The following is a 15,372-nucleotide window of genomic DNA, read 5'->3' as shown; positions in this document are numbered from 1 at the left end:
TTTTGGAGTCTCCGAGGGAATTGGGAGGTCCTGGGGGGCCTTCTGGGGGGGGGTCTTTGAAGCAGTTTTGGAGGTTTCTAGGGGGATTTCGGGACTCCCAGACGGTTTTGAGGGTCTCTGAGGTAGTTTTTGGGGTCCCTGAAAGGGCCTGGGGGGGCCCAGGTGGGTTTTACAGGTTACTGAGAGGGTTTAGGGGGTCTTGGTAGGGGGAATTATGTCTCTGAGGGGATTTGTAGGGGTCCTTGATGAGGTTTGGATGGGTCCAGAGGTGGATTTCTGAGGGAATTTCAGGGGTTTTGAGGAGATTTTATGGGGTCTCTATGTCGGTGGACCGACCACAGGGAAAGAGGATCCCAATTCCCCCCCTGAGCCTCAGAGACTCCCAAAACTCAGCACACAGAGACCCTAAAGACAGAGGGGCCCGGGGGTCCCCTAAAGCCCAGAAGTGGGGTTCAGGGGGTCCCCCAGCTCCCAGGGGAGGGGTCCTGTTGGTGCCCCCAAAAATCTGGGGAGGGGGATGTACCACATCTGGGTAAGGGGATCTCAGTGCCCCAGTATATCCCAGTGACCTTCAGTATAGCCCAGTGACCTTCAGTATAGCCCAGTAACCCCCTCAGTGACCACCCAGTGTGTCCCAGTGACCTCCCACTGCCCCCCAGGATGGCCCAGTGATCCTGCAGTGAGCACCCAGTAACCCCCAGTATGGCCCAGTAACCTCCCAGTGTCTCCTCGTGTGTCCTGGTAATCCCCCAGTAACCCCACAGTCCCTCCCAGTGCCCCCTGGTTTCCCCCAGTGTGTCCCAGTATCCCCCAGTAATGACCCAGTGCCCCCCAAAGCCCCCCAGTTGTCCCCAACATGTCCCCAGATGCCCTTGGCCTTTCTGTGAGTCGGGGAGGAGTGTTTTTGGTCAGAGGGTCCAGGGGGTCTCCTGGAGTGAGATGGAGGGTTGGGGACATCAAGGATGGGGTTTGGGGACAGTGGGGAGGGGTTTGAGGACAGTGGAATTGGGGATGCCAAGGGGGGAACTGGGGACACCGAAAGGGTCTTAGGGACACGAGGGGGGTCTCAGGACTCACCTGCTCTTGGTTCAGGCCCTCCTCTCCCCTTCTAGGCCCCATTAACCCCCTCAAATGTCCCCCAACTCCCCTTTTTTTCGTTTAATCTCCTTCCCCCAAGATACTTTTGATCCCCCAATGCCCCCAAGACCCTTTTAACTCCCCCAAATTCACCCAAAGCCCCTCAAAATCCCCCAAATCCCCATCCAACCGCCCCCCCAGATCCCCCCAAATCTCCCCCAGTCCCCACCTCAAATCCCTTCCAACCCCCCCAAAGAAAGATCACCCAGCACCCTGGGACAGGAACACAGTGGGCTGTACTTGGGGCACTGGGCTGTACTGGGGGCACTAGAGGGGGCTCAGGTGTCCCAGGACAACGTGGCCCAGCTCCAGGAGAGATCTGGGGAGCAGTGAGGAGGTACTGGTCTGTACTGGTCTGTCCTGGTCTGTGCTGGTTTGTACCCCCAATCCCCAAAGCCCCTCCCCAGCTCCCCCAAGACCCTCCCACACCCCAAAGCCCCCCAGGTCCCCCCAGGCCCCTGAGTTGGTCCTGCTGCCCCTTGAGCATCTGCAGCTGCTGCAGAACCAGGCATTTCATCAGCAAATGTGCAGGTGACCCCAAGCTGGGGGTGTGTTGATGTGCTGGAAGGCAGGAAGGCTCTGCAGAGGGACCTGGCCAAGCTGGATCCATGGGCTGATTGCAAGGGGATGAGGTTCAAGCAGGCCCTTTGGCCACAAGAAGCCCCGTCAGCCCCCCGGGCTGGGGCCAGAATGTCTGGAGAGCAGGCAGGCAGAAAGGGAGCTGGGAGTGTGGATGGACAGGGAGCTGAAGAGGAGGCAGAGTGTGGCCAGGTGGCCAAGAGGGCCAATGGATGGTGTCCTGTGTGAGGAAGAGTGTGTCAGCAGGAGCAGGGAAGTGATTGTTGGGCTGGACTGAGTGCTGGTGAGGCCACCCCTGGAGTGCTGTGTCCAGCTCTGGGCCCCTGAGTTGAGGAAGGCCCTGGAGGGGCTGGAGCAGGTGCAGAGAAGAGCAGCGAGGCTGGGGAAGGGAGTGGAGCACAAGTGGTGTGAGGAGAGGCTGAGGGAGCTGGGGGTGTTGAGGCTGGAGAAGAGGAGGCTCAGGGGAGACCTCCTGACTGTCTGCAAGTCCCTGCCAGGAGGTTGGAGCCAGGTGGGGGTGGGGCTGTTGTGCCAGGAAGCAGCAGTAGGACAAGAGGGCTGGGTCTTGAGCTGTGCCAGGGGAGGTTTAGGTTGGATATTAGGAAGCAATTTTTTCCCAACAGAGCAATCAGGCCTTGGAATGGTCTGGGCAGGGAGGGGGTGGAGTCAGCGTCCCTGGAGGTGTTGAAGGTGAGAGTGGATGTGGCCTCAGTGCCATGGTCTGGGAAGCACGGCGGGGTTGGATCCAGGGTTGGACTTGATGGCCCCAGAGGTCTTTTCCAATGTGGCTGATTCTGTGATTCTCTGATTGCCATTCCTATGGCAGCACATGCTTGAGGCTCTATCCCCAGGGTGATAGAGATGTCTGTCCATATCTATCTCCAAGGTTAGTCTGTAAATGTGTGGTGTTAGAAAAGCAGGGTAAGTTGTGGGCTGGTTGTAAAAGGAGAAGGAAGCCCAGAGGCCAGTGCAAGCAGGCAGCCCTGAGCTTGCACCTGATGTCCCCTCCCTGCAGGTTCCTGTCCTTGAGCCCAGGCCCTGAGGTGAGGCTGAGAAGTGGCGCGGAGGTGAGCCCAGAGCTGTCCCTGAGGTGAGGCTAAGAATAAGTGCAAGGCAGAGGTGCTGCTGAAGGAGAGCCCTGTGGTGGGGAAGAGGGCAAAGCTGTCAGTGCCCATCCCTGAGAAGGTGCTGTCTCCATCTCCTGTGTGCCAGGTGAGCTGGGGCTTTGCTGCAGAGCTGTGGGCACTGATTTGAGCGTCTCCAAGTGCTGAGATGGTGGGCACCCAGGAACACCAACTGTGCCTGGCCACGGAGCCTGCAAGGAGGAGCAGAGACAGCGGTGTCAGTGTGGGGGTCCAGGTTGTCCCTGTGCCTTCCCCTGCAGGCCCTGGCTGTCCCTGCTGGGCCCCTGTCCATCCCCATCAGGTCCCTGCCCGTCCCCCCCGGGCTGAGCTCCCCCCAGGAAGTGCCGTGGAGCTGAAGCTGCTGCCATCCCCCACCTGCAGCCGCTGCCCCAGCCAAGGGAGCAGCAAAGGCAGGGCCAGGAGCAGAGGCAGCATCAGGGGAGCCCTGGGGGGGCCGGGAAGCTCTTGTGTGGGTCAGGAAAGAGGTGCTGGGCACGAGGCCGGGGCTGTGCTGAGCAGGCCCAGCCCTCACATCCCCCCAGCCAACGCCGGCTGCCCGGGGGGCTTGGGAGGGACCCCCAGGCCGTGTGCCCCACACTGAGCTGGCAGAGAGAGAGCCAAGGGACAGGGCCACGGGCAGAGCCACAGGTGAGGGACAGGCAGGGCCATTGCAGGGCCACGGTGAGGGCACAGCCTGTGGCAGCAGAGCTGCCCAGGGCTGGGGGCAGCCAGGGGGTTTGGTACCAGGCAGTGCTGGGGCCGAGCAGAGCACGAGGCCTCTTGCAGAGCCCTGGAGCAGCCTCCCACTTGCCAGCCCCGCCCTTGTGGGGTGACACTGTCCCCTCCCTACAGGACACTCCCCCCAAATCTTTGTGGGGGCCTTTTGTGTCTATTCCTGGTTGCCGATTCCTGCTGGGGACCTGAGGGCCCCTCTGCAATCCCATCCATGGGGCACAATCTCCTCTCCAGAGCTTGACTCACTGCAGACTTTGCAGAGAAATCTGTGCTGGCAGCCCGAGTATGTCATGACCACCCGCACTCTCCCCAGGATATTTGGGACGAGTTCCCCTTCCCGGGTGCCCGTGGGATGGGGGGGAAGGCACTTGTTTTCCTGCTGTTCATGTTCCTGCTCCGCCCCTGTCCCTGCCCTTCCTGCAGCTGTCGGGTGATTGGGAAAGGGGCAAGAGAAGCCCCAGGAGCCGGAGACGGGGGAGAGGAGAAGGGGAAGCCTGGACAGTGGGGACCTCTGGGATCCCTGGGACAACAGAGTGGAGAACCCTGGAGAGGGGGAATGTCTGGGAACACGGCACCCGTAAGGCGAGAGTCACAAGAGAAGGAACCCTTGGGACCCCAAACACTCCCAGCATCCCTGAGTGGCACCCGCAGCATTCCAGACTGGGGAGACCTTCTGAACCCCAGAGGGGAGAGACCAGAGAGGGGGATCTTCTGGGAGAATTTTTTGGGGTAATCTTCATATTTTGGAGTATTTTTAGCTGAATTTCAACGTTTTGCAGTTTGAGGGACTAAGGGTCTTCTTCCTATTTCTGAAGGTTTTTTGCCTGAATCTCGATGGTTTGGGTTTTTCTGAGCTGAATCTTGGTGTTTTGGAGGTTTTTATGGACACAGGATGCCCGGTGAGTTCTAGAGATGGACTTGGGCAGGAGGAACCCCCAAACCAACGCGCTTAGCCCTTGTTTTCCCCCCCATCAGGATTTGTCCTTCCCAAAGCTTGGGCGGATGGAGGAGGAGGCTGCGAGGAAGAGGAAGATGCCTTGGGCCCCCCAGGCAGGTGAGGGGGAAGTCAGTGTCCCTTTGGGCGGGTGTTGTGCTGACTCTGTCAGCCGAGCATGGCCCCGGCTGCAGGACAACCCCGCTGGCGCCGCCGTCCTGCCGGGGCCGGAGTTGGGGGGATGTCCTTGGCCTTCCCTGTGGGCCGGAGGCAAATCCCCTCCCTGTCCTTCTTGCTTCCTGCCCCAGGCCCCGAGCTGAGGACGGAGAGCCCGGAGGACAAATCCCCCCGTGAGACCCTGGTGGGAGAGGCCGTTTTGAAGGGCTCCCCGGCGCAGGAAGGCAGCGGGGAGGAAAAGGGCCGGAGATCCCCCCGCAGGAGGGGCTCCAAAGCCATCCCAGGGTGTTCTGAGGAGGAAAGAGCCAGCCTGTGCTGGGAAGGCAACTGGAGCTTGAGGCGGAGCTCTGAGCTGGTGGTCCCTGAGCAGCCTCCCAGCAGGGAGAAGCCCTTCAGGTGCTTGGAATGTGGGAAGAGCTTCAGGAGGAGCACCACTCTGCTCACCCACCAGCACATCCACACTGGGGAACATCCCTACAGGTGTAGGGAATGTGGAAAGAGCTTCAGTGACACGTCCACCCTCCTCAGCCACCAGCACATCCACACTGGGGAACAGCCCTACAAGTGTAGGGAATGTGGAAAGAGCTTCAGCTAGAGCTCCACCCTCCGCACCCACCAACGCATCCACACTGGGGAACGGCCCTACAAGTCCCAGCAGGACAGGGAAGAGCGTAAGGTGGAAAAAAAAAATAGTGGGTTTAGATAAGGCAGGTTTTTTAAAGGAAAAAGCAAAGCAAAGCTTGTGCACACAGAAGCAAAAGATAGCAGGGTTTGTTCTCTACTTCCCATGAGCAGCCATGGTTGGCCACTCCCGAGGAGCAGGGCTTGGGTCCGCGGGACGGTTCCTCAGCAGGCAGCCATGAGACAATGAATGCCCCCCTCCTGCTCCCTGCCTCAGCTTTTAGAGCTGAGCTGACCTCCCATGGTCTGCAATGTCCCTTGGGTCAGTTGGGCTCAGCTGGCCTACTTGGGTCCCCTGCCAGGCTCTTGCCCTCAGCTAAGGAAGGAATGTCCCAGTGTTGGTGCTGTGCTCAGCAGTGGCCAAAACACTGGGGTGTTCTCAACCCCCTTCCAGCTGCCAATGCCAAGCCCAGCCCTGGGAGGGCTGCTGTGGGGAACTGAACTGCAGCTCAGCCAGACCCAACCCAAATATCTATGGCACATATTCTATAGAATCCATCCTCAGGTGTTGTGTGATAGATCTATAAGATATTACAAATAATAAGCAATAATAAGGCAAGTGTCCTCCTTGGGGACACACACACAGCCCCCCAAACTCCTGCCTGTGTTTGTTCCCTGGGGGTCTCTGCAGCAGCAAGCACAGCCCCACACTGACTGCTCTGGGCTGTGCAGGCATTTGTGGTTCTGCCTGTCTCACACACCTCCAACCTTGGGATGGATCTGGATGTCACTGGATGTGATGTCACAGGGGAGATGCGATGTCATATGATGGATGTGATGTCATTGAAGAGCCTTGATGTCACAACAAGGATGTGATATCACCAGGGATATGTGATGTCACAGGGAGGATGTGATGTCATAGGGAAGAGGTGATGCCATGGGAGAGATGTGATATCACAGGAGAGATGTGATGTCACAGGAAGTATGTGATGTCACAGGAAGGATGTGATGTCACAATAGAGATGTGATGTGTGGTGGTTTGGGCTAGGCCTTCCTTGGTGACCAGTTTGTAACCAAGTAAGGGTCCAGATTTACCCAGTATTCCCTACGATTTTTACGTAAGCCAGATTATAAGAAGAAAGGAGGAGAGGCCTTCAATCTCTTTCCTTCCGGCGGCTTGGAGGTGCAGGTTCCCTGCTGTTGAGTCTGCCGTGTTGGTGAGCGAGGCCTGGCTAGGCCTTGTTGGCCTTGGGAGACAGAGGTTGCCGGCGATCGTTCCGGAGCGACTCTCGGTTGTCCCAGGAGAGTAGTGAGATATTCCTTTGCTAACTCTTTTAGTTGTTAGATATTGGGTCACTAATTGGAATATATATATATATTATTTTAGCTTTGTTCCCTTTTCCTTCCCCCTTCCCTTTCCCTTTTGAAATTGTATATTTTAATTATATATATAAGTGTAAATATATTTATATATCTCACTTTGGTTTTCTCTCTCTCGTTTCTTAGTTTTTTTCTCCTTCTTCTCCCTGAGGTTTGGGGGGGGGGGGGGGGGGGGGACTTCTGGTGGTAAGGTTTGGAGACTTGGCAGGGAGCCAGCTTCAAACCATATCAGATGTTATATGATGGATTTGACATCATAGGGGAGATGTGATATCACAGGAAGGGTGTGATGTCTCATGATGGATGTAACGTCAGCTGTGATGTCAAAGGGGAGGTGTGATGTGATAGGGTAGATGTGATGTCACAGGAAGGATGTGATGTCATATGATGGTTTTGACATCATAGGGGATGATGTGATATCACAGGGGAGCTGTGATGTCATAGGGGAGCTGTGATGTCATGGTGAGGATCTGATGTCACAGGGATGATATGATATCACAGGAGAGGTTAATGTCCTGTGATGGATGTGATGGCATAGAGGAGATGTGATGTCACAGGAAGGATGTGATGTCATATGATCAATGTGACATCATAGAGGAGCTCTGATTTCAGAGGGAGGATGTGATGTCGTAGGGGAGATGTGATAGCACAGGGAAGATATGCTATCACAGGAGAGTTGTGATGTCATATGATGAATGTGACTTCATTGAAGAGCCTTGATGTCACAACAAGGATGTGATGTCATAGGGGAGCTGTGATGTCACAGGGGAGGATGTGCTGTCATATGATGGATGCGACCTCATGGGAGATGTGATGTCACAGGGACAGGTGTGATGTCAACGGGGAGGTGTGATGTCACTGGGTTGGACATGACATCACCAGGATGATCTGATATCACAGGAGAGGTGTGATGTCATATGATGGATGTGATGTCATAGGGGAGATGTGATGTCACAGAAAGGAATGTCATGTCACAGGAAGGATGTGATGTCACAGGGGAGGATGTGATGTCACAGGGGTGATATGATATCACAGGAGAGATCTGATGTCATATGACAGATTTGACACCATAGAGGAGATATGATGTCACAGGGCAGGTGTTAAGTCACAGTTGAGCATTGATGTCACAGTGGAGGACGTGACATAGCAGCGGAGATGTGACGTCACAGGGGAGATGTGACGTAATAGGGAAGATGTGATGTCACTGGAGAGGTGTGATGTGATATGATGGATTTGACATCATAGGAGAAATGTGATGTCACAGAGGAGGTGTGATGTCATGGGAAGGATGTGATGTCACAGGAGAGTTGTGATGTGATACGATGGATGTGATGCCATAGAGGAGTTGTGATGTCACAGGGAGGATGTGATGTCACTGGGCAGTTTTGATGTCACGGGGATGATATCACAGGCGAGATACGATGTCATATGCTGGATGTGATGTCATAGGGGAGATGTGCTGTCACAGAAACGAGGTGATATCACGGGGAGAATTTGATGTCATAGGGGAGCTGTGATGTCATGGGGAGAATGTGATGTCACAGGGCACATGTGGTGTCATAGCAGAGCTTTTATGTCACAGGGGAAGATGTGATGTCAGAGGGATGATGTGATATCACAGGAGAGCTGTGATGTCATATGATGGATGTTATGTCAGCTGTGATGTCACATGATGGATGTTATGTCAGCTGTGATGTCACAGGGGATGTGTGGTGTCACAGGGGATGTGTGATGTCACAGGGGATGTGTGATGTCACAGGAATGGTGTGATGTCATGTGATGATTGTGACATCATAGGGGAGGATGTGATATCACAGGGGAACCGTGATGTCATATGGGAGCTGTGACATCACGGGGAGGATGGGATGTCACTGGGATGATATGGTGTCATTGGAGAGATGTGATGTCATATGATGGATGGGACATAGTAGGGGAGATGTGATGTCATAGGGGAGGTGTGATGTCACAGGAAAGATGTGATGTCACGGGGAGCATGTGATGTCATAGAGGAGTGACACATCCCCCCCCAGCCTTGCTCCAGCTAAAGCCGTGGAATTTGTTTCCCTTGGGTTCAAGGTCAGGCTGTTTTATTTCCATGGATGTCTAGAGATGAGTTAAGGGGAGCTCAGACCTTTTCGTGAGGAAGGACTTGTTTACTCTGGAGCATTTGAACTCAGCCTTTGTTCCTGGTTTCTTCCCACTCTTTCAGAGCAGTTCATTTCCCAGGGGGAAAGCTCTGATTCCCCAGCACAGTCAGGTTCTCCTGAACTCAGGATCTTTCACTGGTCTCATTTTTCTCCGGTATTAATTCTGTGCCAAATTCTTGCTTCCTAGGTCAGTGAATTGTTAGAAGAGAGAATCTCACCTTGATCTTGGACAGAACACTTATAGACGTCTTTATTCTATTGAATTTTTCCCTAATAGTTCTGGATGACAGGACACCCATGTGGCAAGTCCCTTGTCTGGTTTTCAGGACTTAAAAGAGATGCTTTTCTGATGTGGGTATTTATTGGAGTGTTATTTCTTCAACTGTGAGGGTTGAATTTAGTGTTCCTTGCACCTTTAAAAAGTTCAACCCTTTTCATCTATTCTTTTAAAAACCGTGCATTAGATGTCAGACAACATAAAGACAGTATGTAGAGATAACCCTGATGTAAGTGATGGTTCCAGTCATCCTGTGTATGGATAAAAGATTTCCAAGGCTTTGTTCCAAGGCTGCTGCCCCGCCCCCACCCTCTGCCTGCCGGACCCGCAGGGGAAATGTTTAAAATATGCATCTGTTTTTCACAGCCAGCTGAGTCCTTAAGTGTTTCGTGTCACTAGAACCTTAAGAGTGTCTATGTCATATCTACAGTTGGCCATTTCTAGTGACGTTTTTGTTAATAAAATAATGGGTGCATATGACAGTCACATGTTGTTGTGTGATGGTCACAAGTACTCAGTCGCAGACACTGCAGAAACTGTGACAGATGACAAGAGAAATGTGCTTTGTTGGGTTGTATCTGCTCCCAGATCACACCCAGGGACAGTTCCACAAAGGTGGAGAAGGAGGGTTTGATGTACAGTTGAAGAGCTGAGTTCAAGGAATGTGGATGCATTTTTGTGGTGCTGGTTGAGCAGCCTGGGTCCATGAGAGTAATGTCAGACAAAATCACTTTGCTCCTGCAGGATTCTGTGTGTGGAATGTGTGAAACGTGGTGGTTGTTCTGGCAGGATAAGAAGTTTTGCCTTCATTGCTGTATCTAAAACAGGGTCTGGGACTTGTGTAAACTTCAGTGAAATCCAGACTGAATCCATCAGGCTCTATGAAACCATTCCACCTTCACCCTGCTGGAGTCTGTCCGGGTGCTCTGGTGCTGTGGCACGGTGTCATCCAGGGAGAATTTGAGCAATAAGGGACTGGGCTACAAGGCAGGTTTACAAAGAGTTTTACAAAACTGCTCCCCCTCCACAAAACCTCAGAAAATAAGTGTGTCATCTGTTACCCAAAGAATCACTGCAAACACCCTTTGTGCCACTCCGTGAACACCAAAATCATGGAATGGCATGGACCTGCAGCGTAAGTAAATCAGAGATTGTTTGTAGGAATCCCCAAATTAGAAGAAAATCCAGATCCCTCATCTGTGGTAAAATGTCCTGTGAGCAGGACTGAAATGTGCTGCACACACACGTTTTAGAGCACATCATGGAAATATGGGAGACTGGAAAACGGTTTTCAGATTTAATAACATTTCAGTTCTAACAGCTCATTTAAAACTTGAAAAAAAATGTGTAAATCCAAGGAGCTTCCCTTAAAAAATTAATTAAAACGTTGCTTTTCTAGGTTTTTTGTAATTCTGTCTTATCTAGGTTTTGTAGAGGACTCAGATGTGAATATTCAATCTGCTACCTGTGATTATACCTGACTTCACTTACAATATTTTTAATAGTTATATATTGTTTAATCTCATTCTCATACCTGTGATCTTAGACTTGTGTGACTCTGCTGTTGTTTGTAACAGAGAATTTCCTTTGACTTCGCTGTGAGAGCTCTGCATGGAATGATGAACAGTAGTAATAATATTAATCATTTATAGAGTGCTTTCTATGTTCAAAATACAGGATAATCTTTAAATGAGCTCAGCTTTGCTCTCAGATATGTGAGTGAACTCTTCATTGGTTTGAAAAATATTGTTACCTGACATACAATTTTTTTTATTTTCTAGTCTTACTGGGTATTTTTGAAAGAGTTTCTTTATTTTTGTAGGGCAGAATATTGTCTTAAGTGTGAGATCTTAAAAGGTTTGCAAAGGACATGCAGGTTACTGTGGTGTCCTCTGATGATTTCAGCTGATCAACTGAGTGCTTCCAATCCTTTTACCTGTGAGGGGACTGTAGACCATGCTGGAAAGCAGGTGTTACTGCAGGTGACTTTTTCTGCTCTATGCAATGAGTTAGCTTATAAACTCCTAAGGTGAGCATCTTTCTGGTGAATTCAGAAATTTTTACCAGTGTATCATAGGCACAAGAATTAACACTAATGTTTGGAATTTGCAGTTATCCCACAACTTTTCCAGAAGATCAGTAATTTCTGAGAGCTGGCTCCTGTTTGCAGTATAGAGCAGTCAGCTCTGCGATGCATGGTTGCTTCATGTGTTGGTTTGTTTATTTTCCAAGGTTTACAAGTACCATAAACTGTTGCCAAAAGCAGGAGAAATGATGAATAATATTTTTTCTCCCCAATAGCCAGAATTTCATGTGTGTGTGTGTGTGTGTTATTGGTATAAATAGCAAGTCTTTTGAGTAGGAATAAGACTTAGTTCCTAAAGGCAGTGAATTGTAGCAGACACAAGGTCTAACATTTGTTCTTCTGCCCCCTCTCTTGTTTTTTCCTAACAGATAACTCTCATTATTCTGTGGTAAATGATACTCAGATGTTCTGCATACTATTGTCCATGGACTGTGATCTGTAGTGAAATGAATAATAAATGAAGTTCTCTCTCACACCCACTGTGTTCTTGTTCTGTGGACACACACACAGACACACACGTGTATATCCAGGACAAGGTATGTTTGCTTTACTGTGATGTTTATTACAATGGCTCTTTAAATGCTCTACAATTCCATTGCATGGTAAATTATGAGTGTAATGGTAATTTTACACTGGGCTGTAATCAGTGCCTTCAGACTTTGTAAATCATTCAATGAAATCTGGGTGTCACTAAAATAAGAAGAAATATTATTTTTTACTTCAGCAGCCAAGATTTCACTTAGACAGAAGTTTTGTTTGATCAAAGAGTGAGAGAGATCTCATTAGGTACAAAATCACAGCCTTTTAATGAGTGTGAACATGGAGCATTCTCTTTTCAAGGATAAGAAAAACAATGCTGTTCCAGAAATTTCCATTGTGGGGAGTACTTGATGGAACTGGATGGAAGATTGTACAAAAGGGAGAGTGACAGAGGACAAAGGAGTGTTCCATTGTGAAGTTACTGCTGATCACTGTTTTACAATTATGAGACAATTTTTTTTCCAACACGCATTTCTTTATTTACACTGTATATATTTATTTACAGTTAAAAATTTCTCTGTGGGATTTTTCTCTGTAGTTTCGAAAATGAATTTTAAAAATCTGAAATTTTATATCTGAATTCTTGAAACTCTTTGCATAATTAAAATATTTTTCCTTCATATAGCTTGTTTCCAAGCAAACAGTAGCTTGGATACCATGTGAAAGGGGATATCCTTGTGCTGTAAGGTGTGGAAAATGTAAATACCTGCAAAATTCTGAGACAATGAGACACAAAGGCTACTGAGACTGAAGAGAGAAAAGGAGAGAGAAAGGGAAGATACAACAGTTTATTCTTTTCCATAGTAATGATACTTGCCAAACATACTTTAATGTCTGAGATTTATGATGTTATTTTTGGCTTTTTTACTATCATCAGATGAGTGAATATGACCTTTATGCAAAATAAGCGAAGAGTACAATGTTTTTTCCAACTAAAAATAACCTCTTAATTTTCAACTTGTGTTAAAGAAACCTTTTTCCAGAGTTCTCTGCTGTCTTGCCATATAATTGAAGTGAGGGAATGAAAAAGTGCCCAAATATGTCAGTCATGCCAAAGCCAAGGAAATCAAGATTTGGCCTTCTACCTGCATTTTATAGAAAAACTGTCACAACTGTCTCCCAAATAACTTTGATAGAAGGAAAAAGAAAACTGGACTTGAGTTCAGTTTGTGTTCCTCTCAGGAGGTGTCTTTCCTGACACCATCCCTGCTCTTCTGCACTCTCAGGGAGCCCTGGGACTTTGTTTTTCATGGTGATTTGCTCCCTTCTAGCCCAGTCTGCAGCCACTTGGGATTTCTGTCTAATCAGAAGTTCTGCTCAGCTTTACTGAACAAGTGAGAAGCAGAACTGGCACACAAACTCTCCATAGTCTGTAGTGTATTAATGAGTAAAATTCTCCCAGTTTTAAGCAGGGAGTTGTGCTATTTATCACAGCAAATAAAGTAAGGAAGAATTAGTGAAAATGGGGCAATGCTTGTAATTCTTCTGCCTATATGTAAAATATTTCTTTGTGTGACCTCCCTTTCATCACTTCATATTTGTGTCTCCGTTATTTGCCTTTTCTGTGACTGTTTCAGAAGGAGGGCTTTTCTGTTCTTGTCTTCCCAGCTCATAAGTTTTATTCCCTGGATCAACTGTCTTCTAACATTTTTAAGAAAGCAGATATTTATGATGTGATAAGTATTAGTGAGCACAGTATGAGTGAAGTCTTGCCAGAGATTTCATTACTACTTCCTTACGTTCACATCCTACATGTGTGGCACTGTGTTGGCTTTTAAATTTATTCCTAAAGTTGTCTAGACTTTAGAGAATAAAAAAAAGAAAAAACAGGAAAAAATAAGAAAAAAAACAAAAAGAAAGAACAAAGAAAAAAGACCAAAAAAAAAGGAAAAAGAGAAAGAAAAAAAGAAAAAAAGGAGAATAAAAAAGGAGAAAGAAAGAAAGAAAGAAACGAAAGAAAGAAAAAGGAGATAATAAAAGACAGAAAAACTAAACCCCAAAAGGCCTATCCTTTCTCGCCGCAAGGACTGCAACTCCCACAATGCACCGCGCGGGGCGGAAGCCCAAAGAGGGCGGGCAGGGGCCGAGGCCGCGCGCTGATTGGCTGCGGGGCGAGTTTCTAAGGACGATGCGCGCGCAGAGCGAGCGCCATTTTGTCCGCGTGGAAAAGAGTGGGGAAGAGGCGGCGTCCGCTACGCTGAGCTGTGAGTGCTGGGGGGGGGCGGCGAGAGCGGGGTCTGGGGATCGCCTCGGGGGTTGCGGGTGGAAAGGCTGGAGGGCTGGGGAGGGTTTAGCGCGGGGGTTCCGGGGTTCCCGGGGTCTTTGTGAGGGGTCCCTGAGGGGGTTCGGTGTCCTGAGGGGACTCAGGGGGGAGTTTGAAGGTCCCTGAAGGGGTTTGAGAGTCTCCGAGGGGGTTTTGGTTTCTGAGGGGATTTGAGGTGTCCCAGATGGGCTTTGGGGGTCTCTGAGGGGGCTTGGGGGTCCTGGGGGATTTTTGGGGACCTTTTAGCCAGTTTTGGGGTCTCTAGGTGGTTTACGGGGTCCCAGACGTTTTTGAGAGTCCCTGAGGGGGAGTGGGGGGTCCCTGAATAGGCTTGGGGGGTCCTAGGTGGGTTTTGCGGGTCATTGAGAAGGTTTGGTGGGTCCGGGGGAGGGATGAGGTCTCTGAGGGGATTTGAGGGGACCTGGAGAAGGTTTCGATGGGTCGAGGGGGGGATTTCAGGGGTTTTGAGAGGATTTTGGGGTGTCCTCTAAAGCCCAGCAGTGGAGTTCAGGGGGTCCCCCATCTGCAAGGGGAGGGGTCCTAGGGATGCCCCCCAAAATCCGGGAGGGGAGATGTACCACATCCGGGTAAGGGGATCCCAGTGCCCACAGTATATCCCAATGACCTCCTAGTAAGCATCGGTATGGCCCAGTAACCCCTCAGTGACCACCCAGTGTGTCCCAGTGACCTCCCACTGCCCCCCAGGATGGCCCAGTGATCCTGCAGTGAGCACCCAGTAACCCCCAGTATGGCCCAGTAACCTGCCAGTGTCCCCTCGTGTGTCCTGGTAATCCCCCAGGAACTCCCCAGTCCCTCACAGTGCCCTCCCAGTGTCCCTCAGTAACCTCCCAGTCCTTCCCAGTGCCCCCTGTTTCCCCCCAGTGTGTCCCAGTATCCCCCAGTAATCACCCAGTGCCCCCCAAAGCCCCCCAACTGTCCCCAATGTTTCCCCAGATGCCCTTGGCCTTTCTGTGAGTGTGTGTGTGGGGCGTTTTTGTGGTCAGAGGGTCCAGTGGGGGCTCCTGGGGTGAGATGGAGGGTTGGGGACATCAGGGATGGGGTTTGGGACAGTGGGGAGGGGTTTGGGGACAGTGGAATTGGAGGTGTCAAGGGGGGAATTGGGGCCATGGGGAGGCCCTGGGAACACTGGAGACACCAGGGGGGTCTCGGGGTGTCCAGGGGGGATCTGGGGACACCAAGAAGGTCTCGGGGACACCAGTGAGGGTCACAGGAATCACCTGCTCTTGGTGCAGCCCCTCCCCCCCCCCCCGGCCTCTTTAACTACCCCCAAATGTCCCTTAACCTCAATTTTCCTTTTAATCTCCTCCCCCCACAGATCCCTTTGATGCCCCAATGCCCACAAAACCCTTTT

This window comes from Pseudopipra pipra, chromosome W (genome assembly GCF_036250125.1).
Source record: "Pseudopipra pipra isolate bDixPip1 chromosome W, bDixPip1.hap1, whole genome shotgun sequence".
NCBI classification, from domain to species: Eukaryota; Metazoa; Chordata; class Aves; order Passeriformes; family Pipridae; genus Pseudopipra; species Pseudopipra pipra.
This window is presented reverse-complemented; position numbering follows the sequence as displayed.